Genomic DNA, 27,588 nt, shown 5'->3' with positions numbered 1-27,588 from the left:
CCTTCAAGAACGGCCATAAAATGAGTTTTGACTCGATATTTATTCGATAATGGCTCAATTTTCCAACTTAGCAAGACTGGACGAGTCTTCCATGGATGGCACCGGATGGGGCATTATATTATACATAAAAAATGTTTTGTTTGTTTGTTTGTTTTTTTTTTTTTGTCGTTTGTTTTTTTTTTTTTAACTATTCAGCTTTATTAAATGTTAAATTGTTGCTCAACTCCAATATATTTTGTTCAGATTCCACAAATTGAAATAGGGGAGGAGTGGACACGTATCAAACAGAAAAAATATTTCCCCTCATATATTTTACAAAACTGTATTTTAAATATAACTTAATTAAAAAATGAATCATCACCGAAAATTTTAAGAAAACCTGGCTATTAATTGATTTTCGTTAGATTTATCAAATAGGTGTATGTCAGCACCTTCAAAATGGCGAATACATAGGAATGCTGTTTTAAGGCGTCAATAATGTAAATACGATTTTAGTCGCCTATTTTCATTATTTTCGTAAGCTGAAATTTTAAAAATTATTTGATATTATTTTAAACTTATTTTAGGCTTCTTCTTTTAAATGGTACAAAAATTATGATGAAATATTAAGTTATGTTAGAATTACATCGTGTTACAAATAGGAAGGATTAATTCTGTGGCGCGCTTTGGAGGTACCTTTTTTTACACAGGCATCACCACATTATCAAGGCCAAGTGGCCACTCGAGGATAAGGGTTAAAGAGTGTACAGTAGAAATTGGACAATATAGTAATTAATTCGGTAAATTTGTTAACTTATATGGAACGGCTCATCAAGAACTTGTTTACGTTGGACTTGAAGACAACCATATTGTAGTCAGCCGGAAAGCAGGAAAACGGAAGACAATTCCACAGGCGTGCAGTTCTAAGAAATAAGCTTTGTTCATGGAATCTACGTTTAGGTTTAGGCACAGATAATGAGTGGGGGGAATTATTGATAGTGTTTTCAGCTAGACGAATGTTTTTTATGAAAGTTTGGCGAGTGGGGACCATAGACTGAAGCTCAGTCGAACACTTTCCATGAAAATAACGATACATCAGAGACAAACTCGCAATATCTCTTCCGTGAGATAGAGGTTGCAGGGAAGAGAAAAGGTCATCTCCTACGAGGCTACGAAGTCTGTTTTGAACTCTATCAAGGCAGGACAAGTCCTTTCTAGCAGTTCCTGCCAAGATCTGGCAACAGTATTCCATCCTTGGACATACCTGGCTCTTATATAGATAGAGAATTGCATCAGCAGTGAGATATCTACTGGATTGATAAAAAGATCCCACCATTTTTCCAGCGGCCTTGGCAACAGATACCTAAGTGGTTATCTTTACAGCGTTATAGCGTTTTCGCATTAAATTGATTTTTTCGGTTTTTTTTTTTTTTTTTTTTTTATTAAATTGTAAGATGAAAGAAGAGTAGGTAAAGAAAGTCTCTCCTTCTAATGTTAAGAAGGGGTTTTTCTTTTCTTTTTTTTTAATTATGATGTTATTATTTAGAAAAATCACTCTTAACATAGGAAGAGGCAACCGGAAGATAACTGATTGAGTGTAGTACCAGAACAGATACTACACTTTGGTATTTATTTGCTTCCCCATTTTAACGTGGTGGGAAGCACCCCAAAAAGGAGCACTCTGGAAAAAGGCAACAATAAAAATTGCCTTACTATAGAAGGATTTTCCCACAAAAGTAAAATGTGACACAAGGTCGTTTTTCATGTGAGAAACCAGTCCACAAAACGTTTTTCATGTGGGGAAACCAGTCCACAAAACGGGGCACTCTGGAAGCAAGCAAAAATAAAAATTGCCTTTGTATAGAAAGGGTTCCCCTACGTGGACTAGCACCAGAACAGATACTACACTTTGTTCCTATATTTTTACATAAAATCGGCGATGTCATCATTTTGGGAGTAAATTAAATTGTTTTAATTTGACGGATGGTCAAAAACGTAAAAGTAAAGATGTCTTGATATTATGTTGAAAATAGAATATTCGTGCAAATGCAGAAATATTCTATTATTATTTCAAAACATGTATGTATTTATTTGTCCGTTGGGCTAATATTGTTCTTATACAATAAATCTGTGAATTCAAATGGCTAACGTATATTAAAGATACATCGTGTTACATATAGTGAGGTTAATTCTTTGGCTGCACCTAAGAAACAAACACACGTATACCTAGACACGTGAGAAGAAGCGGTCACGTCATTTTATTAATATACAGATTCTCAGATTAGAGACGGTATGCTTACGGACGTGTATATTAGTAGCTGTTTTGAACAGATGCGCCGACGTCTCGTGTGTGTGTGTGTGCGTGTGTGTGTGCGTGTGCGCGCACGCGCGTACGCGCGCAACCCCTTCTCTCGGCTTTCTTGCATTTTATCTTTTCATAAGCGTTTCTGTTTTTGACTTTTACTTGAAATGTCTGCGAGAGGGCGCACGCGCGTTTAGCTGCTGCTTTTTACTCAAAGAGAAAAAGAGAGAAAGAAAGAGAGAGAGAGAGAGAAAAAAAAGAATGAATGTCTATGAACATTGTAATCGATTCTGTGACGAACCACTGCTGAAGCCAAGCAACAGAGACTAACACTTCGCTGGGCTGGCGGTTTCCTTCTTGGGGAAAAGGTTACACTGACCTAGAACAGTTCGACCTAGCTTATGTATAAGAGAGAGAGAGAGAGAGAGAGAGAGAGAGAGAGAGAGAGAGAGAGAGAGAGAGACACACACACACACAGACAGAGAGGGGGGATGATGGTGAGGAGGGCGAGAGACAGACGTGAAAGAGAAAATAAAACAAAAAAGTTTTAAAACGGGGTTGGTAATAAAAAAAGAAAGATGTGGAAAGAAAGAGAAACGAAGGGGGGATTAGTAAGAGAAAAAAAGAAAGAAGAGGTGGGAGTAAAGAGGAGAGACGGGTGTGAAAGAGAGAATAAAACAAAAAACTGTAAGTTTTAACATGATGTGGGTGAAAGAAGATGAAGGAAGGAGAAACAAGGGAGGAAGACAGATTAGGAAAGAAATGAAAGGGAGGGAAAGGTGAGGGAGAGTAAAATAAGAATCTTCAAGAATTTAAAGCAGAGTGAGATATAGAGAGGAGGAGAAATAGAGAAAGAGAAAAACAGACAGAGTATGGGGGGGGAGGGGCTTGAAGACGAGATTTACAATGAAGCAGTCATGAAAACGCAAAAGAGAAAACAAGGAATCGCCAAATTTGAAAACAGAGTGAATAAAAGAAAGAGGGCATAGACAGATAGGGGGGGGGGAAATAAACATAGAGAAATAGATATAGAGAGAAATACGGAGAGAAAGAGAGTGACATGATAGAGAAAAAGACAGAGCGGTTCTGAAGGGCAGAGTTTGATAGATTAAACAGACAGTTAGAGAAGAAAGGATGAGTTCAGGAGAGGGAGAAGCTTATTCAAAGGATTAAGACGGGAGGGAGAAGGTTAGCAATAGAAAAAGATGGAAGAAACGGTGATAAAGTCGCTGCTATATTCGCAATAGATTATCGGCGGCGGCGGATGAATGGTAGACGAGCACTACCCCCATCCTCCCCGCCATCGCATCTTGACATTGATTGGTTACTATCACCTACAACATATTTTGTCTTGGGAAAAGGAAAAAACGAGTTGGTCGGCCTTGCTAGAGCGACAACTGCTTCTACAATCGCCGACTACTACTACATAACTTGGCCTTTTGGTCAAGATCAAAGTGTAGTATCTGACAAACCTAGTGGAACGGGCAGTCTATCAACTAGACGGGGTTGGGAGGGTCCTACTAATCACCTTTTGTTTTTTCTTCCCCCGCCCTCGACACAAATGAATTATTGTTACCATTTTATTGTTATCTTTTTTGTTTTTACACGTCAATAAAAAATGTTTTAAAAATTGGGAGTTACTAGGACGTCCCCCAATATGAAAGGGTGAATGCGGTATTATGGTGAAAGAAGATACTAGCTGGGAGAAACTTTTGACTTTGTTTAGTTCTGGAGTGACAAGGATGACCAACGACCCCCAAAATCCCCCCCCCTTTTGAATTGGCCATGTGCCTAAGTTTTTTATTCAACGTTAATTTTGAATGTATTTTTTAACATGAATAAAAGATTTAATATCTCAAAGTGTAGTATCTGTTCCGGCAGATACTGCAAGCTATGACTAGCTATGACTAGCAAAGACCAGATGTGGGGGCAACCCCACATGCCTGACCATTAACCAGCTCCCATTTCCCACCTCTCGGGAGCTGGTCCCCTTTTTCCCTTCCCCCTCCCTTCACTCCTCACATTAAAAATCGGCCTTGTGCCTAATTTGCTCGGTGGGGGAGCAAATAAATACCATCTGTTCCGGCAGATACTGCAAGCTATGACTAGCAAAGACCGGATGTGGGGGCAACCCCACATGCCTGACCTTTAACCAGCTCCCATTTCCCACCTCTCGGGAGCTGGTCCCCTTTTTCCCTTCCCCCTCCCTTCACTCCTCACATTAAAAATCGGCCTTGTGCCTAATTTGCTCGGTGGGGGAGCAAATAAATACCATCTGTTCCGGCAGATACTGCAAGCTATGACTAGCTATGACTAGCAAAGACCAGATGTGGGGGCAACCCCACATGCCTGACCATTAACCAGCTCCCATTTCCCACCTCTCGGGAGCTGGTCCCCTTTTTCCCTTCCCCCTCCCTTCACTCCTCACATTAAAAATCGGCCTTGTGCCTAATTTGCTCGGTGGGGGAGCAAATAAATACCATCTGTTCCGGCAGATACTGCAAGCTATGACTAGCAAAGACCGGATGTGGGGGCAACCCCACATGCCTGACCTTTAACCAGCTCCCATTTCCCACCTCTCGGGAGCTGGTCCCCTTTTTCCCTTCCCCCTCCCTTCACTCCTCACATTAAAAATCGGCCTTGTGCCTAATTTGCTCGGTGGGGGAGCAAATAAATACCATCTGTTCCGGCAGATACTGCAAGCTATGACTAGCTATGACTAGCAAAGACCAGGTGTGGGGGCAACCCCACATGCCTGACCTTTAACCAGCTCCCATTTCCCACCTCTCGGGAGCTGGTCCACTTTTTCCCTTCCCCCTCCCTTCACTCCTCACATTAAAAATCGGCCTTGTGCCTAATTTGCTCGGTGGGGGAGCAAATAAATACCATCTGTTCTTCAGATGCTGCACTTCTATTTCTTGTTCTCTTTCGGTGGAGGAGAAATCCTTCACGACTGAGACAATTTTTATTTTTGTACCTTTTCTCCACGTTAAAAAACGACTCTGGTGTCTAACTCTGTCCCGTGGGGAGGCATAGTAAATAGGTACTACATAACTTGGCCTTTTGGTCAAGATCAAAGTGTAGTATCTGTTCCGGCAGATACTGCACTTAAGATAATTTGTACCAGTCAATGGAGGGGAAACCCTCTATACTGGGACAATTATTATTTTTGGTAACCAGAGTGCCCCCTTTTTGCCTACTTTTGGGGGAGCTGGTTTTTACCTCACATTAAAAACGGTCTTGTGCCTAATTTGCTCAGTGGGGGAGCAAATAAATACCATCTGTTCCGGCAGATGCTGCACTTAAGATAATTTGTACCAGTCAATGGAGGGGAAACCCTCTATACTGGGACAATTATTATTTTTGGTAACCAGAGTGACCCCTTTTAGGGGAGCTGGTTTTTACCTCACATTAAAAACGGCCTAGTGCCTAATTTGCTCAGTGGGGGAGCAAATAAATACCATCTGTTCCGGCAGATACTGCACTTAAGATAATTTGTACCAGTCAATGGAGGGGAAACCCTCTATACTGGGACAATTATTATTTTTGGTAACCAGAGTGACCCCTTTTAGGGGAGCTGGTTTTTACCTCACATTAAAAACGGCCTTGTGCCTAATTTGCTCAGTGGGGGAGCAAATAAACACCATCTGTTCCGGCAGATGCTGCACTTAAGATGGTTTGTGCCAGTCAGTGGAGGGGAAACCCTCTATACTGGGACAATTATTATTTTTGGTAACCAGAGTGACCCCTTTTAGGGGAGCTGGTTTTTACCTCACATTAAAAACGGCCTTGTGCCTAATTTGCTCAGTGGGGGAGCAAATAAATACCATCTGTTCCGGCAGGTGCTGCACTTAAGATAATTTGTACCAGTCAATGGAGGGGAAACCCTCTATACTGGGACAATTATTATTTTTGGTAACCAGAGTGCCCCCTTTTTGCCTACTTTTAGGGGAGCTGGTTTTTACCTCACATTAAAAACGGCCTTGTGCCTAATTTGCTCAGTGGGGGAGCAAATAAATACCATCTGTTCCGGCAGGTGCTGCTCTTAAGATAATTTGTACCAGTCAATGGAGGGGAAACCCTCTATACTGGGACAATTATTATTTTTGGTAACCAGAGTGCCCCCTTTTTGCCTACTTTTAGGGGAGCTGGTTTTTACCTCACATTAAAAACGGCCTTGTGCTTAATTTGCTCAGTGGGGGAGCAAATAAACACCATCTGTTCCGGCAGATACTACACTTAAGATAATTTGTACCAGCCAATGGAGGGGAAACCCTCTATACTGGGACAATTATTATTTTTGGTAACCAGAGTGCCCCCTTTTTGCCTACTTTTAGGGGAGCTGGTTTTTACCTCACATTAAAAACGGCCTTGTGCCTAATTTGCTCAGTGGGGGAGCAAATAAATACCATCTGTTCCGGCAGATACTGCAAGCAAAGACCATATGTGGGGGCAACTCCACATATAAGACCTTGGTCAATGTAGGGGCAACCCTTCATACCAATTGTCACTATCCAGCTCCCCTACTCCCCGGGGAGTTGGTCCCCATTTCCCCTTCACTCCTCACTTTAAAAATCGGCCTTGTGCCTAATTTGCTCGGTGGGGGAGCAAATAAATACCATCTGTTCCGGCAGATACTGCAAGCTATGACTAGCTAGGGAGGCATAGTAAATAGGTACTACTTACATTACTGCGATTACTATCACTTATTTTCTTTACAAAGAATACACACGCACACAAAACACACACACAGGCAGACACACACACACACACATATACACACAAAACGTCTTTCTAGACACTTATGTAGTAGTTCTAGTAATTAATGTCTACCTTCCATGTGAGGAAAATTTAGACAGGGCACGTCAGCATAAGTTGGAAAAATATTAAGATCTACGAGAAGAATGTTTCAGAAATGTCTGGAAAATCATTTTATTTTCTATCGAAGTCGGTGTTATTACGAACTCAGCCTCTACGTCCTTTAATAATCTTGGTCTTTCTCCGTCAGACAAGAAAAAACACACACAAAGAAAACACAAGACGACGCTCTATCTGCATCATCGCCCACAGATTAACAGCAATCTAACAAAGTCTGGTGGTTATCATAAGATATCGCTGGGGCGATCTCGGCTAGTGTCAATGATGTTTCGGCCCCGAAACCATGCCTGAACCCAGAGTCATCATCTGATGAAGGCTTTGTTGGAAGCAATGCTGCTGTAAAATCAAGTTTTAATAACTCATGTAGTAATCCTAGTAATTAATGTCTACCTCTCTATAGTGATATTTTTGTGTGTTTTCAGCGCCCTGAATTCTCAATATATATATATATATATATATATATATATATATATATATATATATATATATATATATATATATATATATATATATATGAAATAAGCTCCTGATAAAGATGCGTCCAGGATAAATGTTTTCGCATGTTTTATTTCCTTTAAGGGAAATGTCTTTACATATTGTTCTATTGTTAAAGTGTTTTTTATTCAATAAGTCTGAAGAGTGGATGGTTATGTGAAAATTTTTAAACGCAATAATGTTTGAATTTGTCCAATTAGTCTTGAAACAATTGTAACTAACAATGAAATACACTTTTGTTTGCTATCAATTCTTTCTTTGAAGTCTTGGTTTTTGTTAATACAGTATATGAATGCTCAATTATGAAATATGATAATTTTGTAGCTTACAGTTTAAGTCATCTTTTTGGGGCTTAAAATTTATGTGTATATGAAGATTTACTGAATTATACAAACCCAGTAAAATTCGGTATATTACAAACAAGTATATATATATATATATATATATATATATATATATATACATATATATATATATATATATATATATATATATATATAGTAATTTATATAATATATATGGCGATTAAGCTACACTGACTATTCCACGTTTCATCCACTCTAGGATATATATATATATATATATATATATATATATATATATATATATATATATATATATATATATATATATATATAAGCATTAAACACTAGCGTCTGAAGGTACATAATAAAAAATAATTCTTTAAGTAAATTATTGTCGCCCCTTCAAGAAATTAAAGAAATCCTGAAGTTGAGCACTGTCTGGGAAAATTTGAAAAGTGTGTGCGAGATCGTAACTTCCTGTAACTTGATCTTAAATCGTCAGGATTGAACATTAAGTTTCCTTAATGCTAAATTTTCCCCTAGTTTCGAGACTATGAATGGTACCCTTTGGGTATGTTCCTTGCTAATGGACTGAAACGTGGCTTTGTTGCAGGTATCAGCGTTGATCGTCGTCTCGTGCACTGATGATTGCGTAAGCATGAAACACTGGTGTCTATAGGTATATAAAAATAAATCATTCATAACTTATATATATATATATATATATATATATATATATATATATATATATATATATATATATATATACTGTTTCGAAGGCGGACAGTACTAGGAAAGAAGCTTTGTTCATAGAATTTGCGTTTACATTTAGGGACAGATAGAGAGTGGAGAAAATCATATATAGTGGTTTTAGCTAGTCGAGTGTGTTTTTTGAAAGTTCAGACGAGCACTTACCATGAAAATAGCAATAGAGCAGATAGGCTCGTGACGTCTCTCCTGATGGAAATAGGTTGCAGTGAAGAAAGCAGAGCATCACCTACTAGGTTTCGAAGCCGATTTTGAACTCTATTAAGGCAAGATAGGGCGTGCCTAGCAGTTCCTGCCCAGATGTATTCTATTGTAGGGCGCACCTGGCTTCTACTAAGATCTCCTACTGAGATCCCTACTGGAGCGGTTGAGTGATCCAACCATTTTTCAGTGACCTTGGCAACAGATTTGATGTATGTGTTTCATTTCAGATCAGGAGTGGGGGTCATTTCCAAAAGCTTGTTAAGACATGGGGCTTCCCCAAGACCAAAGCCATTCATTTCAACTTCAAGCGTTGTGGGGATCAGTGCGTTTATGATGAACGGATAGAAACTTGGTTTTCGATGCATTAAAATTAACCAACCACCTTTTCCCCCATTTAACCACGTTCTCAAGATCAGAAGAGAGAAAATCAAAAAGATCTTTTTCATTGCTGACCTTTGAAGTGTCGCCATAGATTGTCGTGTCGTTTGCATAAATGTCTACGAATGAACTAAAAATGTGATTTTGGGAGATCATTGACGTAAATTAGGAAAGGGTTGAACCTAAGATAAAACCCTGTGGGACACCAGCGTTAATACAGCGAGTTTCTGATTTCTGTCCATCAAAGACTACTCTTATAAGCCTATCAGTGAGCAGTTTGTTTTTGCTGAGGTGGTTGACCACTTCTCTGTTTATCACAGTTTTTAGCAAATTACTCATGACGCATAGGAGACTGGTTAGTCTGTATTGAAATTATATAAAAACCGGCATACTGATGAAGTTTTCCAAGGTGTTGGGAAACAGTTCTCAACATTGGTTGATAATGGTTTTACAAGATTACAAAGTCATAAAATTTCACTAAGATAGAATACACTGAGATGTTATAATAGATCTTTTCTCTCCTACTCTTTTTCGTCTTTCTCATATATATATATATATATCCTATTTACTTTTCCTCTTTAATCTGTCTCTTTTCTCTCTCTTTCTCTCTCTTTTTCCTCTGTGTCTATTTCTCTTTTTCATCCTATTTACTCTTGCAATTTCTCTATTTCATTATGATGTAATATTAGCCCCACTCCTCTCTTCCCCTTTCTTTCCTTTCTTCTCTTCAATCAACCCAACAGCCCCCCTCTCTTATTGTAATGCTCTTTTTATCTCTTTCCGACCCCCTCTTTTTCATCTTACGTTAATTCAATAATAGATCTACTTTCTTCTCTCTCTCCATTTTTTTTTTTTTACTTTTATACTTATTTACATCATTCTATTTTTCTCTCTACTTCCGATGAAGTGTACTTGCTGACAAATGAGACGTGACCGCTTGGGTAGGATGCTGGAGGTCGCCACACTACCATTACGGATAAGTGTCTCATCAATGTGGCTAACACCGTGAGATTCAACCCCTAGGATAAGTGCGTGGAATTAATGCCCTACTAATTGAGTATCGTATTTAATTGGAAATGTTAAACTAGGTATAGTGCTGATTCTGGTTGGATGGTTCCTGTTTAGGGGCAACGTCACCAGAATCAGCACTGTATCTAGTTAAACATTTCCAATTAAATACGATATATATACAGGGTGGCCACAAAGTAACGCACCAATGTTAATTAAAAAGTTAAAAAATTAAAAAAGTTATAGTAGTAACATTTATTCAAATTCAAAATTCTTTACAAGGATTACAATTGCTCGATATGTTCGCCGTTTGCAGCTATGCACGAGCCAATACGAAATTCAAAGTCCCTGTAGACACGATTCAGTAAATCAGCATCACCATCAATTTGAAATCAAGCATTAATAATACGACTCTTCAGATGATCCAAATCACGAATCCTCGTTGAATAAACAATTTGCTTAATGTGACCCCAGAAATAAAAGTCCATGGGGTGTAGGTCAGGCGACTTGGGCGACCATTCTACCGTACCTCTTCGACCGATCCAATTTTCGAAATTCTCGTGGAGCCAGTCACGCACAATCGTTGCGTAATGCGGCGGGGCACCGTCTTGCATAAACCAAGTAAGTCTGCTGTCTCCAAGTAAATCAAACTGCGGTATCAAATCATTTTGCAACATGTTGAGGTATCTTTCGCCGGTAACTGTCTGATTGAAGAAAAAAGGGCCAATACATGGTGGCGCCACAAACCACACCAAACCATTATCTTGCGACCGCTGTGTTCTTTGCTGTCTAACATAAAATGAGGATTGTCTTGCGAATAGTATCGGCAGTTCTGCCGATTGACCTCTCCACGAACATAAAAATTTGCCTCGTCGCTAAATAACATGTTTCGCCTAACAAAGTCAGGATCTTCCTCGAGTTGAACCTGAAACCATACAACCATTTCTAAACGTCTGTCACTATCATCCTCGTACAATTTGTGTAGAATTTAAAGTTTGTAAGGATGAAACTTTTCTGCTTTGAGGACCTTCTGCATCACTGAACGAGGAACACCAATTTCACCTGCTGTCCTTAGCACTGACTTCCTTGGACTGCTTGCAATTTTTTTCCAACACTTGTGTCTTTGCAGATAAACCTGGACGCCCACTTCGCCTTTTGTCAACGACGCTACCAGTTTCTCTGAATTTGTTGATTAAGCGAGCGACAGAAGTGTGTGACACATTTTCATGAGGATGGTTTCTGTTGAATTGCTCAGCAACACTTCTGTTGGTTGCACCATCACGGCCAGATAATAAAATTATTTCTACGCGCTGCTCTGTAGTCAATGGCATGTCTGATCTGAAATAAAAAAATTATAAAATTAAAAAATTATATTAATGAAAAATATATATTAACATTGGTGCATGACTTTGTGGGCACCATGCATATATATATATATATATATATATATATATATATATATATATATATATATATATATATATATATATATATATATATATATATATATATACAAATCGTATTATGTTGAGAGATACGCTAGATGGTCAATTAAATGTTCAGAATAACTATTGTTTTATTAGAACTGAGGATTTGGGAGAAATTGTTTTATAAAACGTAAGTTTGGCTGAGCTAACATATCAATTACGGCTGACTAAAGAATGATCTTTCGTGACCTCAAAGTATCGATAGGTCATGCGAGCTAAAAGTCCTTAAAGCCTAATTTAAATGCAAGAAGTCTAAAATTAGCACTTGACCAATCGCCTTGCAGTTGAGAGTTGCGTGGCAGACTTTCATTAGTTATAGGGAGAGGATGAGTCTTAACGACTCATCCACACTCCCTTGACATAAAAAGAGTCGTACGCGCGTTTTTAACGTTCCAGTTGAATTCCAGGAGTTTGAACTGAGTTACAGTGTGATTCCAGTGGGCAATGGCAGAAAGCTAAGCAGATACCTCATGGTAGAAGAAAAACCAACCGAGATAAAAAGCCGACCATATCTTCGACTTTTAAAGAAGCCAAGAAAATGATAACTCGAAAATCATTACTCTGATGAAAAGCCATTTACTTTAAATATCGTAAAACTTTGGTTATAAAATCCCTTGAACCAGAAAGATCGATGGATTGACAGAATAACCAGTTCCTGTTATTAACAAGCGAATGAACTAAAATACGTGTAAAATTCTAATCAAGTTCTTTTTTAAGTAGAAAAAATAGTTTATTTGTTGTCTTCTGTGAAACAAAAAAAAAAGAATTTAAACTGTGAAAAATTACACTTTCATTAACAAGTAGCGAGAGAGAGAGTAGAGGAATTCCTTCGTCTTCTCTCTCACATAACTAATAATTATAATGGTGGGAGAGAAGGGAAGAAAAAGGACAACACTTTCAGTTTTTGTTGTGCTTTGTACAGATTTGCTTAACCGGTTGACAATTACACTTCTGAATATGCGAGATTATGATGATGATGAGATTATCTTGTCGAACTCGGGAATATTTCTGTCGAATTCAGGAGTTTGAACGGAATTTCGAACGGAACCCTTTAGTCATTCCACAGGGGGGGGGGGGGCATGGACTCGTTCTATCAATCATGGCTGATTAAAGGTCCTAAGTAATTCACAATTGTATTTTTCGGACGCCCACACTGAGAATTGAACCTTCAAAAGAATATCACTATTGACTTTTCCAATTATTTTAACCACTGCATCTCGAGTGTTTGTGGACAGTTCTGGTACGAATTTTTGGAGTCTTAAACCTATTTTATTTCTTGTTGCAAATATCACTATATATTACTAATTATTATGACTATATATTGCTATATATATTTCTGTAGATTATTATTATTAGTAGTAGTATTATTAGTAGTAGTATTAGTATTAGTAGTAGTAGTAGTAGTAGTAGTAGTAGTAGTCACACAGCCCATCATCAAAGATTTCTCTTTGATAACAACTTTTGGTGCAAAAGTTTGAGTGACAACAAGTCTCCCTAGATTTCCAATACTTTCTCTACCTCTTTCGATAACTATTTGCTACAGAATTTGCGTAATCACAACAACGGCTTACCATTGATTTCCCGTTCGCAGAGACCATTGGTCTACACTGGAATCTGAGTGACAATAAGCCTCCCCAAAGTCCTAGTCCTCTTTTCACTCATCCGACGGAGGTCTGACTAGTTCTTCCTCACCTCGATCTTTCCATCCTCCTTGACCCTTTCCATTTATTTGATGTGGTGCCAGATTATGGTGGCATACACACACAGAAAAAGGGAGTAGCCGGGACGTAGGGACGCAGGGGCGCATGGGGGTACCTTACAATTATACCCTTTTCAATTTTCATGATTCTATGTGATGTTTCTTTGTGCTTTACATCTGTAACCGTTTCTGTTTGTTATCCAGTTTGTGTCTGTAGTTTATGTGTGGTGTCAGTCTCTGCATTCAAGGAATTTTCTTAATATTTATGCACTTTTTTTTATTACTGTTATCCGTCAAATTCAAATCTCTCCGATTCGTTTTCAAAGTTTTGTGGTATTGTTCCTTGCGCTCCTACTATTAGTGGCCTTATTTTTTCTTTATTTTCCAGATCCCTCTGAGCTCTCTGGCTAGTTCCGTGTATTTGCTCTGCTTCTGTGTCTCTTTGATCTTCACTCTGTTATCTGCTAGCCGTCAAAATCTACCATCTTCCTTCTTGTTAACTATTATGACATCCGGTCTTCTTGCTTGGATAGGTTTATTCGTGCGTATATCCATGTCCCGTAGTATCATGTGACTTTGATTTTCCAGTACTGCTGCCGGTTTGTGCTTGTACGATTTGTTTGAGTGTTTAAGATCCAATTGTCTGTATAATTGCAAGTGTACTGACTTCCCCACTTGATGGTTTCTATTTTTATATTCTTATGGGCTACTTTGCTGCATTCACTTATTATGTGGTTTATTTTTCGTCTCTTTGCCCGCAAAATCTGCATTTGCTGTTTTCTTGTGTCTTGTCTATACTTGCTTTGATGTTGTTGGTTCTAATCGTTTTATCTTGTGCGGCTGTTATTAGAGATTCAGTTTTCCTGTTAAGGTTTCCTTTTTGTAGCCATTTCCAAGTGTTTTCGTTAGTCTCATCTTTTGTAATCTTTATAAATCTTCCGTGTAGCTTGTTCTCTTCTTATTTTTCTTTCCTAATTATTATTATTATTATTATTATTATTATTATTATTATTATTATTATTATTATGATCACCAGTTCCCATATCATGTTAAATTCTATACTAGTTCTACTTAGTAATTGACCGTCGCTCAGCACATGTGCTGCTTATTGGAGTTGTATTACTCGCCAACGTTCTTTTCTGTCTGTAATAATGGTAGATGGTTTCCATTTTCCCTTTAGGTACGATTAGGCATACCTGACTTTTTAATCTCTCCACATATTAAGGCTTTTCGGTGTTTTTCTAACCGTATTCTTAGTGGACGACATGTTTCATCTTTGTGTAGTTTTACACATTTACATCTCATACAAACAGTTCTTAATCATGATCTTTTTTCTGTGGGGAGCTTGATTCGCAGAAGCTGTTTCCCGAGAGTTGATTCGCTTTGGAAAACTGTGCCGATGTCATATGGATGACATATTCTTTGAAGCTTTTTCAACAAGTTAAACGTGATATTCTCCTGAAGGTTGAAAGTTTAATTCTCGTTGTGAACAACCGAAAATACAATTGCGAATTATTTAGGAACTGTATTCAGTCATGGGTGACGGGACAAGAGCATGCTACCCCCGTGAAGTAAATAAAGAATTCCGTTCGAAATTTCGTCCGGATTCCCGAGTTCGACAGAAACATTTATGAGTTTGACAAGATACACCTGAAGAAGGTCGGGGGTTACATCGACCAAAACGTTGTGAAAATCACACTCAAGATTAAAACAGTATTATGAAGAATCCGTTGACAATTGTTTACAATATATATTCATAACACGAACAAAAGGGGACTTGTTATTTCTCTTTCTTTTCCTGCCATACTGTTATAGTTGATTATTGCTTCTCTGTCTTACTATTAGACTGTTGTTGATAATATCTTTTACAATAATCTTACATACAACTGTGATTCCACACCGACTACGCTGAAGAAACGTTCTTTTGTACGATAGAGGCACCGCACAACGTAACGAGAATAATTGACCATTTATGACCTCAGTGCTCGGTCAAGCGAACCTTGGGGCATTATATCCCCAGTGACCTGTGATTCAGATATAACTAACACAACTTGGGGCGTGTCACAAAGGTCAGGTCCGATGCCGAATACTAAAGGGCTCTATAACCGACTGGGTACCATCGTTATATTTGGTAAGATCCTGACCTAAAGATTGCAGTTAAAGTCTGTGGACTCATAATCTGATCCCAGAGTTTGAAAAGTTTACATAAACAAACGTGAACATAACATACTTAAAAAAAAGAACAAGCAGGGTGCAGGGAGAAGTGTTTGACCAATCGTTGATTAATATGATAATCCTTGAGAAAGAAGCAGTGGAACCTAAGCATGGATTGATTACCAAAAGGCATATTATAGTGTGCCCCACGCGTGGTTACTATGATGCCTTGATTTATATAAGATCTATTCGATAATCAAAGAAACCATGGCTGTTCATATAAAAACGTGGCAAACAATCATGGCATTAAGTCACACTAATAAAACAATAAGAATTCCTGACAGCAACATCCAACGTGGAATTTTCCAAGGGGGTAACTTATTTCTTTTATTCTCTTGCCAGGAGATATATCAGCTAAAGTAAATTACTTAATAAATAAATAAATAAATATATATATATATATATATATATATATATATATATATATATATATATATATATATATATAATTTAAAGGAGATTAGAATAATAGTCTAAAGAGCTAAGTGTATTTTAATGTAATAGTGAAATTACTAGTTTAATTAAAATACAGGAAATGCACGTTGTAATTTAGATATATAATAAGCTCGATAGTTAAATGTCCTAGAGCTAATTCAATATTAAGTAATGTGATTTATAATTTAAAAGTTTTAAAATTTTTTAAATTTAACAATCAAAATTTAATTAAATTAAAAATCAGTTTCATAAGAAGGAACAACAACAAAGTCAATTATCTGTACGATCGTTTCGGAAATCCGTGCTTTTTATTTGTGGTATACATGAAGTCACGTAGAATAATTATACATAGTTTTTTTGGTAAGCACGGTCTCCTCATCAGCAAATTTAGGAGGATTTCTATTGAATTGAAAAGACACCAAAAATAAACCTAGCATTAAAAGTAAGGCAGATGAATCTGAAAAATTGAAGTAAAAGGTTTGGATATAAAATTTATAAGAAAATTAATAAGAAAATTTGTATAGGTTAGAGATAGAAATGAGTAGAAAAAATATATATATTTTTGAATTTACATAATAAATTTGATTTAAAAATATATATAGATATATAATTACCTTTTGGTTTTTCTTTTTTTGAAATCAGGAACTGTATTTAAAGTAGTCATTTAGATGTTTGCTATAGCTTTTTATTTTATTGAATGATGAATTTTAAAAGGGCGACGCTCGTGCAGTAAATTGTTTCCGTTAGCGTATTTTGATTTAGAGACGCTACAGTTAATATCTATAGAGAGAGAGTTTTTTTTTGTTTTTTTTTGCAAGTTTTTAAGGGGAGATAATTGTCATGGCTTTATTTATTATTTGATTTACGAGTCTAAGGGCGGTAATTGGTTTAACTTAATTTATTAAAAAAAAAAAAAAAAAAAAAAAAAAATCTATTTTTACTAATGAGTAATTTTTAATAATTTAAGGTGGTTTATATTTATTAAATTTAAACCAACGTTTATGATTACACGATAGAAGCTCGTGTCTTGAATTTACTAGTTTGGTTGTGCTTTTTATATCTTCATATTTTAAAATTTTTAGGGTTTCTTTTGTACATAATGTACAAAATTTATCTCCTGGTTTATATGATTTGCAAGTCTCAATTATTTGCCATTTTAAGTTGAAAGAAATATTGCTATTTTTTAGTTGCCAAATATAGTTGGATAGAGTAGTTTGGTTTGATAGAGAGTTATTTTTAAAAGAATGTTTGTGCGTTGAAATTCTATGTTTTATTGGGCCAGATGTGGAACCAATATATATTACCTCTTGATTATTATGATTATTTTCCGTTAGATCTATTGTTGGATTATAATGTGGTGGGTTGGTTAATAATTGATCGGTAGATTGATTTAAGTTGGTGTTATTATTTAATCTGGTAGTTGAGTTATGGCTGTTGATAGGTTCTTGTATATTTGGAGTTTTTGATACTGTGCAGCTATAGATAACATTTTTAATTTTACATGAGCCTTGTAGGGGACATTTATTTTTTCTTCTACAGTTACAGTCCGATGTATTTTGTATAGTTGCATTTTGTAGTTTATTAATTTTATTATTATTAGAGCTAATTATTTTCTGATGAAGGTTAGGCATAGTAGAGTAAGAGACTTTAATTGTGTTCTTATTGAAAATCTTATTATATCTATGGGGGGCTTTAAAGTTCTTATCTAATATTTTAAAAAATTCTCTAGCTATGTTTGTTTCTAGGTTTTTGGAATACGGGGGGTTGAACCATAGGATCTCCTTGTGTCTATTCTTACGTTTGCGGGTTTTAGTTTGTTGTTTATTTATATTATTATCTAATATTTGTAGTTTGGTTTTATCTTTTTTTGTCTCCTGGTTATTTTTCTTAACTCGTATACGGGAAGACATTGCCATATTATATGTTATTACGTTCTTAATAGGTTTATTTTTAATGCAGTTTATGTTTCTATCATTTTCATTTATGAATTTAATTTGTGAATTATATCCAGAGTTTTTAAGGGCTTCATTATAGTATTTTTCATTTTTGGTAAATATTGATTTAGTAGAAGACAGTCTAGAAATTCTTAGAGCGATATTGGGAACTATTGATTTTAATATTGATTTAGGGTGGTTTGATTGATTGTGGACATATAGAAGTGATTGGTTAGGTTTATGGTATGGTTCAAAGGTAGAATTCTCAAGATTTAAGGTTATGTCTAAGAAATTAACAATTTTTTTATTAGGGTCTATTTTTATACTAAGTCCATAATTTTTAAATAATTTATGTAGAGCTTTAATTGCATTTTCATAATTTTTATTAGTAGAATTCGTTATGAAAAGTGCATCATCTCTATATAGGCCTCCTTCAAGTTTGAATTGTTTATGGAGTATACAATGTATTTCATTTAAAAGGAAAAGGCCAACTAGATCAGTGACCTGAGTCGAGTCCGTCGATCCCATTAAAATGTTGAAGTGGTTAGGGGTATTTTTCCTGGTCCAATATTTATTATCAAATGTTATTAAAGACTGTCTAGCTATAAGTATTAGTTTAGTTTCGTCTTGAGTTATATTAGTTAATTTTCGTGCCATTAATAGAGATTTATTAAGTAGGATAGGTGATATAGATTGGTAATATGATTCAATGTCAAAAGAAAGAAATTTAATATTATTTTTATTTTGAATATTAGAAAACCAGTCGATTACTTGGTTTGAAGATTGCCATAGTGGGTATTTTATTATGGATTTAATTTTGGGGATAATTCTATCTAATATGTTTTTACTAACCAGTCCTATATCTGATTTCGAGGGGCAAATGAGTCTAATAGTAGGGTTGATATTGGAGCTGTGTTTGTGGTCTTTTAAAGTAAATCTCGGGGTACCTGGTACCGTTATTTCTGTGTATTTATCTATTTTAAGTTTAGTTAAAATGTTTTTTGCATCATTATTTATTTTATTTAGTGCTGATTTATTAGTAGTTTTATAATTTTTATTAAGTTCTTTATATATTAGAGTTTTATATTGTATATAGTCCATTGTGTAGAAATTTCCAGTTTTATCTGCCGGTACTATGAGTTTATTTTGGTGGCTTGTAGAAATAAATTTTGAAAATTTATTTATTTTTTTAAATGTTGGAGTGATATATTTTTTATTTTTTTTAAATTTAATATTTTTAATCAGGTTGATTAAGTCATTTTCAAAATTTTCAGTGTCTATGTTTCTCTTAGGGTTTTTGTATGTTTTTAGTCTGTAATAAATTAAGTTAAACCAATTACCGCCCTTAGACTCGTAAATCAAATAATAAATAAAGCCATGACAATTATCTCCCCTTAAAAACTTGCAAAAAAAAAAAAAAAACTCTCTCTCTATAGATATTAACTGTAGCGTCTCTAAATCAAAATACGCTAACGGAAACAATTTACTGCACGAGCGTCGCCCTTTTAAAATTCATCATTCAATAAAATAAAAAGCTATAGCAAACATCTAAATGACTACTTTAAATACAGTTCCTGATTTCAAAAAAAGAAAAACCAAAAGGTAATTATATATCTATATATATTTTTAAATCAAATTTATTATGTAAATTCAAAAATATATATATTTTTTCTACTCATTTCTATCTCTAACCTATACAAATTTTCTTATTAATTTTCTTATAAATTTTATATCCAAACCTTTTACTTCAATTTTTCAGATTCATCTGCCTTACTTTTAATGCTAGGTTTATTTTTGGTGTCTTTTCAATTCAATAGAAATCCTCCTAAATTTGCTGATGAGGAGACCGTGCTTACCAAAAAAACTATGTATAATTATTCTACGTGACTTCATGTATACCACAAATAAAAAGCACGGATTTCCGAAACGATCGTACAGATAATTGACTTTGTTGTTGTTCCTTCTTATGAAACTGATTTTTAATTTAATTAAATTTTGATTGTTAAATTTAAAAAATTTTAAAACTTTTAAATTATAAATCACATTACTTAATATATATATATATATATATATATATATATATATATATATATATATATATATATATCAGCTAAGTAAATTACTTAATAAAAGCTATATATCAGATTTATATGAGGTATATCAACTAAGTAAATTACTTAGTAAAAGCCAGAGTGCCTACCACTTGAGCAAGGGCCGCCAACAAGTCCCGACAAAACGAATCAAACACCTGCTCTTCATGTTGTATGCAAGTTTAGACGCTGACTTATGTCTACTTTTTCTAAAGATATCGAAAGAAAGTTTGGCCTGGGCAAATGTACCAATTTGCTTCATCAGAACTGGGAAATAATTTTAATCAGAAAACATGGAGCTTGATAAAGATACTGGCATTAAGAAGATAGAAGAGCAGGAACAATGCAAATACTTTGGCATCAGAAGAGAATGCATCAGTTCCACATGCAAAGAAGAAAGAATTGGCAATGACTCGCCACAAAAGGACATAAACAGACTTAACACTAAAACGAGAAAAATGTGGACATTGTATCGAGTAACATGCAGAAACTAGTGCCTACCTATCTATCTGCCCAGAGAAACAGGAAATGTGGATCTCTCAGAAATTGACTACCAACATCGTGCCACTACTGTAAGCACCGGGCAATGTATGACAAGCTCCCAGAATCCAATCTTCAACATGGTACTTCAACACGAGTCAGCAAAACAACCTCCATCACGAAACTAATCAAATATCTTGGACAAGATTGCCTTACGAATGAGACAGAATCAGAAAAAATGCATGGCAAAAGTCGTCAAAAATACACCAGGATCTTCAATTGTAAAGAAAAAAAAACTGGAAGAATGGACGGTGTGCTACGTATTTTCTGAATAAATTTAATCAGGACAATATAGATAAAGAAAAGCTCTATAGACTGACTGAAAAAAGAATCGCTCTACCGTAATCAGGATCGGATTATAATGGCTGACCAAGATGAAGGCTTGATGATCAATGCTAGAAGATGAGTGGTCTCAGCAATGATAAGTGCGATGCATTTTAAAAAAAAATTTTTTTTTACACGGTGGTCACCACCTATCAAGGCCCGGAAGCCACTCAGGGATAAGGGTAATTGCAAGTACAGTACGTTAGTGTGGAGATTTGATGAAGTGTTTACTTAAGGGGGCGGTTCATTAGGAATTTGTTAACGTTGGACTTGAACACATCCAAGTTGTAGTCAGGTGGGAAGCAGGCAGACGGAACAGAGTTCCAAAGGCGTGCAGTTCTAAGAAAGAAGCTTTGTTCATGGAATCCACGTTTTGATTTAGGCACAGATAAAGAGTGAGGGAAATTTTTCACAGTGGATTCAGCTAGACCGGTGTTTTTCGTGAAAGATTGGCGAGGGGGGACCAGAAATTGGAGTTCAGACGAGCACCTGCCATGGAAATAACGATAAAACAAGGATAGGCTCGCAACGTCTCTTGTGGGAGAGAGGTTGCAGGGTAGAGAAAAGGGCATCCCCCACTAAGCCACGAAGTCTATTTTGTACTCTGTCAAGGCAGGATAGGCTGTTTTTAGCAGCTCCTGCCCAGATATGGCAGCAGTATTCCATCCTTGGACGTACTTGGCTTTTATATAGATAGAGAATTGCATCAGGGGTGAGATATCTTCTGGAGCGGTAGAAGGATCCCACCATTTCCAGCGACCTTGGCAACAGACTTGATGTACGTGTTCCATTTCAGATCAGGAGTAAAGGTCAAACCCAGAAGCTTGTCAAAACACGGGGCCTCTCCCAGACGAGAGCCATCCATCCCAATTGATGCCAGATGGGGATCAGAGCGTTGATGATGTAAGGATAGGAGTTTGGTTTTAGATGCATTAAAGGTAACCATTGCATACATAGATTGTGTGAACCACCTAATATCCAGCTGTAAGGCTTTGTTGGGGGACGGCTACTATACAATACAACACAGCATAGTATGTAAATCTCCCGACTGGATCATCTGTAAAATATTGAATATCGAATGGAGTAGCGAGTCCTGGGAACATATGCTAGAAAAGAACAGTTGGAAATAAGGCCTCCACTATAACTATGCAATTACGTCAGCTACGTATCTAGAAAACGGAGCAATTAAACCTGACATAGTTATATAGGTTAAGGAGGAGAAAGAAGTAACCTTGGTAGAAGTTAGTGTCTCGAATGATGCTAGATTAAACACAGCTGAGAAGGAATAACAAAATATCAAGGTCTTATCCACGAAATAAAAAGAAATTGGAATCATAGGAAGATCTCTATCATTCCAGGAGTTATAGGAGCAACCGGACTCATGAAGAAGAATTTTAAAAACTACCTATCAAATTCACCCAGTAAAGAGAAATACAAACAACCGCATTTAAAAAAATGGTTAGAATGTTAAAAAGATTACTCGGTTGGAATGTATGAAATAGTGGATAAATGTCTGGCATCCCGTAAAATACCGCATCTTCAGCTAGAAGAAAAGAAGAAAAATTTTAAAAAGAGAAAATGCTTATTTATTTATTTATTTATTTTAACAAGGCTTTAAATTTAGATCTATCGCCCTTCTCTTTGGTTAGGTTAGGTTTGATTTGGTTTATAGCATATCAACCCTTTTTCTGGTTATTTAATACGAATCTAATAATATTGGTAAAAGTTCTATTTTTCAAATTCTTAATATTTTCAAATATTAATTTATGGTGTTTCATTTGGTTGCTTTGTTTTACGGCATATCAACGTTTCAGTCATTTTGATAAAAGTTTGTATTCTTTAAGTTTGTTTTTTATATTTATTTATTCATGGTGTTTAGGTTGGTTGTAAAGAAAAATTGTTGATTTTTTTGTTTTGTTTTTGCTTTGCCAAATTATGATCGAGTTTTACGAAGGAAAGGGGGAAAAAATGGATGCCATCAATGTTTGGTGCATCTTAGGTCAGGAAGTCGGTATCTTCAATCTAATCTGATAACACCATTTCCTTCTCTGTATTTGTTCTGAAAAGTAGGGATTAGGATTAGGGCGCTTACGGTTAGGATCAGAGCTGCTTTAGGTAAGGGTTCCGGTTGCTTAAGATTAGAGTTGCTTAAGGATTCCCCCTTTTTTTTCTTTTTCTTTTTTTTTTTTTTTTACTTTTCCATTCTTGAGTTGTTGCTTTTGTTTTGGGGGCTTTTTTTCTTTTTTTCTTTTTTTTTTTTGTTTGTTTGGTTTTCATAAAAAGTTACCATTAAAAAAATTCTCAGTCATCTTAAAAATAAGATACGAAAAGAATTTATATTGGTGCTTGTGCAAATTAGAGATGTTTTAAATAAACGCATTTCAAGTGAAAACATTATTACGTCATTACGTGCCATGTCGAAATTAGTATAAATTCTAAAAATTACGAAAACTTATATAATAGAAAAATAATTACAAGTAAAAATAAAATTTATCGAATTATCGAGTTTCATCGTCTGTTTCGATGTGAAAGAATTGTGCGACCAATTCAGTATGACAAGCAAAAGAGATAGCCTTTCACTTAAATTAACTTAAATTCAGAGTCTGCCATCTTTAGAAACGATACCTGGGTACGTAATTGTGGCTTATTTAATTATTTAAAATACTTCTAACATCTCATCTACTGGATAATTTTTCGTACGTTTTGGAAATCATACTAAGATTGCCATGACACGTAAAGTAGGTAATAATGTTTTCACCTGAAATGCGTTTGTTTAAAAGATCAGCAATCTACACAAGCACCTACATTTCTAATTTGATAATCTATGAAAATCTCATTTAAATTAAATGTTTTAATCGTTAGCAGTCATTACATATGTACCTTTTTATTTCTCTTTTCGGTTATTGTCAAGAGTTCTCTGTAGATTAAATTACAAAAATAAAATCTGTATGATATACGTACCTGCGATGAAACGAAATTATCTTATTCCAAAAATCACGCAAATTCATCAAGAAGTGTTATTTTTAAATACTAAAATCAAATTTTATGAGTAACCGATAAGGGACTGTCTAACAACACTTTTTTGAAAACAATCTCAATAAATGTGAAATAACTCAGCAATAATTTAAAATTGCAATATTTTTGTCGTAATACCTACGAATTCCCAATAATCGCTTTAAAATATTTCTCTTTATAAAAATATAAAATTATTTGATCGATTTACGTATTTTTCCTTTGGTCACCCATCTGGTACGCACTAAACTCAACGTTGCTTAACTTGGATGATCCAATGACAACTGATGTGCCAACGTGATTATGCTATTTCTTTTATTTACAACATCCTATTGGCGATTTGAACACTTCCTTCAAAAATCATTTTTCTCATTTTCTCATTCGCCAATTATAACCGTTTGGTGCTGGTCTATATCACCCATGTGGAAAAATAAAAATAAAGAAATAATGTACGTACCTGTGACGGAAAGAAAATATCATATTCCGATAATCACGTAAATTCATCAAATAGTTTTATTTTTATAAAGAAAATCATTTTTAAGCGGTTAATAGGAATTTGCAGATATTATGATGACGTACAGGTCTGTGTAAGGGAGATTAACAAGTGATGAATTTGAGTTTTTCCAATGCTCTTCCCCTTCCATGTAAAGAATGGCTTTCTAAAATATCGCAAGTTTGAGTTATTTAGGATTACTTCCTTTCTCCTTTACATTATTTGCAAGATAATGTAGAGGATCGTTGATTAGCCATAAAATTTGATTTTCCTTTTTTGTGAGAAATCTACCGGAATAATTTACGTGATTCTTGGTGTATGAAATACAATATAATGTCGATCGTCGTTTAGCCATATCATTTCCTTTTCCCTACAGGTATCTTTGCAATTAAAACTGTTATATATATATATATATATATATATATATATATATATATATTTATTTATGATTACAATAAATTGCCGTTTCACTTAATGTCTTAACTAGCAAATTCAAGCATTCTTACAAATATAATTTGCATATTTCTGTATGTCCTCTGGTGAGAAGAATAAAAAGAATAGCATTTTTTGTAAACTCCGCAGAATAAGGACTTTGTAAATTGTTTTTGGAGTATTCAGTCGGACAATAAATTTTGATTGTAAAGTTCAACTTACAGTTTTAATTTTCTTTCTCTTATAATAAGCTCTTGGCCTTTTTGGTCAAGATCAAAGTGTAGTATCTGTTCCGGCAGATGCTGCACTTAAGATAATTTGTACCAGTCAATGGAGGGGAAACCCTCTATACTGGGACAATTGTTATTTTTGGTAACCAGAGTGACCCCTTTTAGGGGAGCTGGTTTTTACCTCACATTAAAAACGGCCTTGTGCCTAATTTGCTCAGTGGGGGAGCAAATAAACACCATCTGTTCTTCAGATGCTGCACTTCCATTTCTTGTTCTCTTTCCGTGGAGGAGAAATCCTTCACGACTGAGACAATTTTTATTTTTGTACCTTTTCTCCACGTTAAAAAACGACCCTGGTGTCTAACTCTGTCCCGTGGGGAGGCATAGTAAATAGGTACTCTCTATTGCGTATTGAGCTTTTTAAATTCGGTTGGGATTAATTTTTTTATACATACAGAACAATTTTTATTGTGTAGGCAAGTCCGTAACTGCCTCCCCCTGAATATTATATATATATTATTATGTTAAAAGAATGATCTTGCGAAATTTTTAATTTTGATTTTAAATGATGTATTTTCAAATACGTTTTCAATGTAATACCTTTACTTTATAGATCATTTTAAAAAGCGTTTTTCCTTCTATCTAATCGTTTAACTTACAATCGTTTTAAAACAATTGTCTTCTTTTGAGAACATTTAATACAAGATGGAAAAACAGAAAATTCGCACAATTTTCTTATTTCAATTCAAGCTAGGCTTAAAAGTTGCTGAAACAGCTCGTGATATCAACGTAGCTTTGTGCCCAAGAACCATTATTGAACGCGCAGCATAATGGTGTATTTAGAAATTTCGTGACGGCGACAAGAGTCTTGAAGATGATGAACGTAGTGGTCGGTTATCGCATGTTGACAACAATCATTAAAGAACCTTAGTCGAAGCCAATCTACGCAAAAATGTTCAAGAACTTGCCTTCAAATTAGACATAACGTATACGGCGATTTTCAACCTCTTGAAGGAGATTAGAAAAACGAAAACCTTAATAAGTAGATGAACGACAACCCAAACCGTTATGAAGTGTCATCTTCCATACTTTTATACATTAAGAACGACCCGTTTCTCGACCGGATTGTGAATTGCGATGAAAAGTGGGTTCTAACGACTACTGGTGACGCTCAGCTTGGTGGTTAGACGCTGACCAAGCTCCACGACACTTCCTGAAGCTAAAGTTAGCTGTTTGGTGGTCTGCGATAGTCTCATCCATTACAGAATTTTTAATGTAGGCGAAACCATTATGGCGGAGAAATACTGTTGCAACCTTACAGCTGCTGCTGATATTTTCCAACGTTTCAGTTTTTTAATAAAAAAATTTTTTAAACACAATATCTTCATATGTAAAAATCATTTTTCACAATAGCAGGATAAATAGTCAATTATGGACGACCCATAAGCTTAGAACAAAATCACTACTCTTTATACAGTTGGACTTTTTTAAGTATTTATATTTTGTACTTTAGTACTTATATTTACTTTTTCACGCGTTATAATTGTTTAAACATTTATTCCAGTCTTGCAAAACCTCCAACCAAGTTTTTTTCAAATTTAACAACTTTAGTAATCCATACCAATAAAACTAGCGTTACCATTTAAACAGTTCAAACACAAACTTATAAAAATATGTTCAAGCCAAAATGGTTTAATCTAACTTCTTCCCTAAAACAAAACAAGCTATTTTCTACGTTAAAATGAATATGAAACAATATCACTAGACCCATAAAACTAAAACATTTGTCTTTAACACTAAAACCACTGTTCCCACAAATATGATTGACAGGACCAGTTCGCACACATTTGCATATGTGAATAATTTGCATATGAGACTTTTTTGGCTACTGCTACTAATATCTTCGTAAGTCAGCTATATTATAGCTGCTGATTTTGTCCCAAGCTCTTATACGTGCTCTATTACACTGTCAACAAATGAATTAAATGCATCCGAAACTTCGACAATAACATCCAGCATCAGTAAAACAGAAAATGACCAATTTTCCTCCACCACGATGCCCGACCACACGTTGCTTAACCGATCCTGCAGAAGTTAATAAGCCTTGTAAAGTAAACTGTTTTAAGCTTGTTCAGAATAAACGCCTTCGTCTTCAAAAGCTATAAGAAAACGAATATGCGTTTACTTTAACGCACTCTGAATCAATCATTGTTGTTTTATTTAATCTATTATATAAAGGGTAGTTTTTTGTGCATGTATGTTTCTCCAGATAAGATTCTGAAACGATGAAACAATCACCCACAAATAATATCTAAACGTTAGAAAAATCAAATTTATTCTTTGACTTTAAACAGGTGCATACTTCTTCAAGGAGAGGAAGT

The sequence above is a fragment of the Euprymna scolopes genome, chromosome 1 (assembly GCF_053919585.1).
Source record: "Euprymna scolopes isolate OS-2025 chromosome 1, ASM5391958v1, whole genome shotgun sequence".
Lineage (NCBI taxonomy): Eukaryota > Metazoa > Mollusca > Cephalopoda > Sepiida > Sepiolidae > Euprymna > Euprymna scolopes.
Note: the sequence above shows the minus strand (reverse complement) of the source record.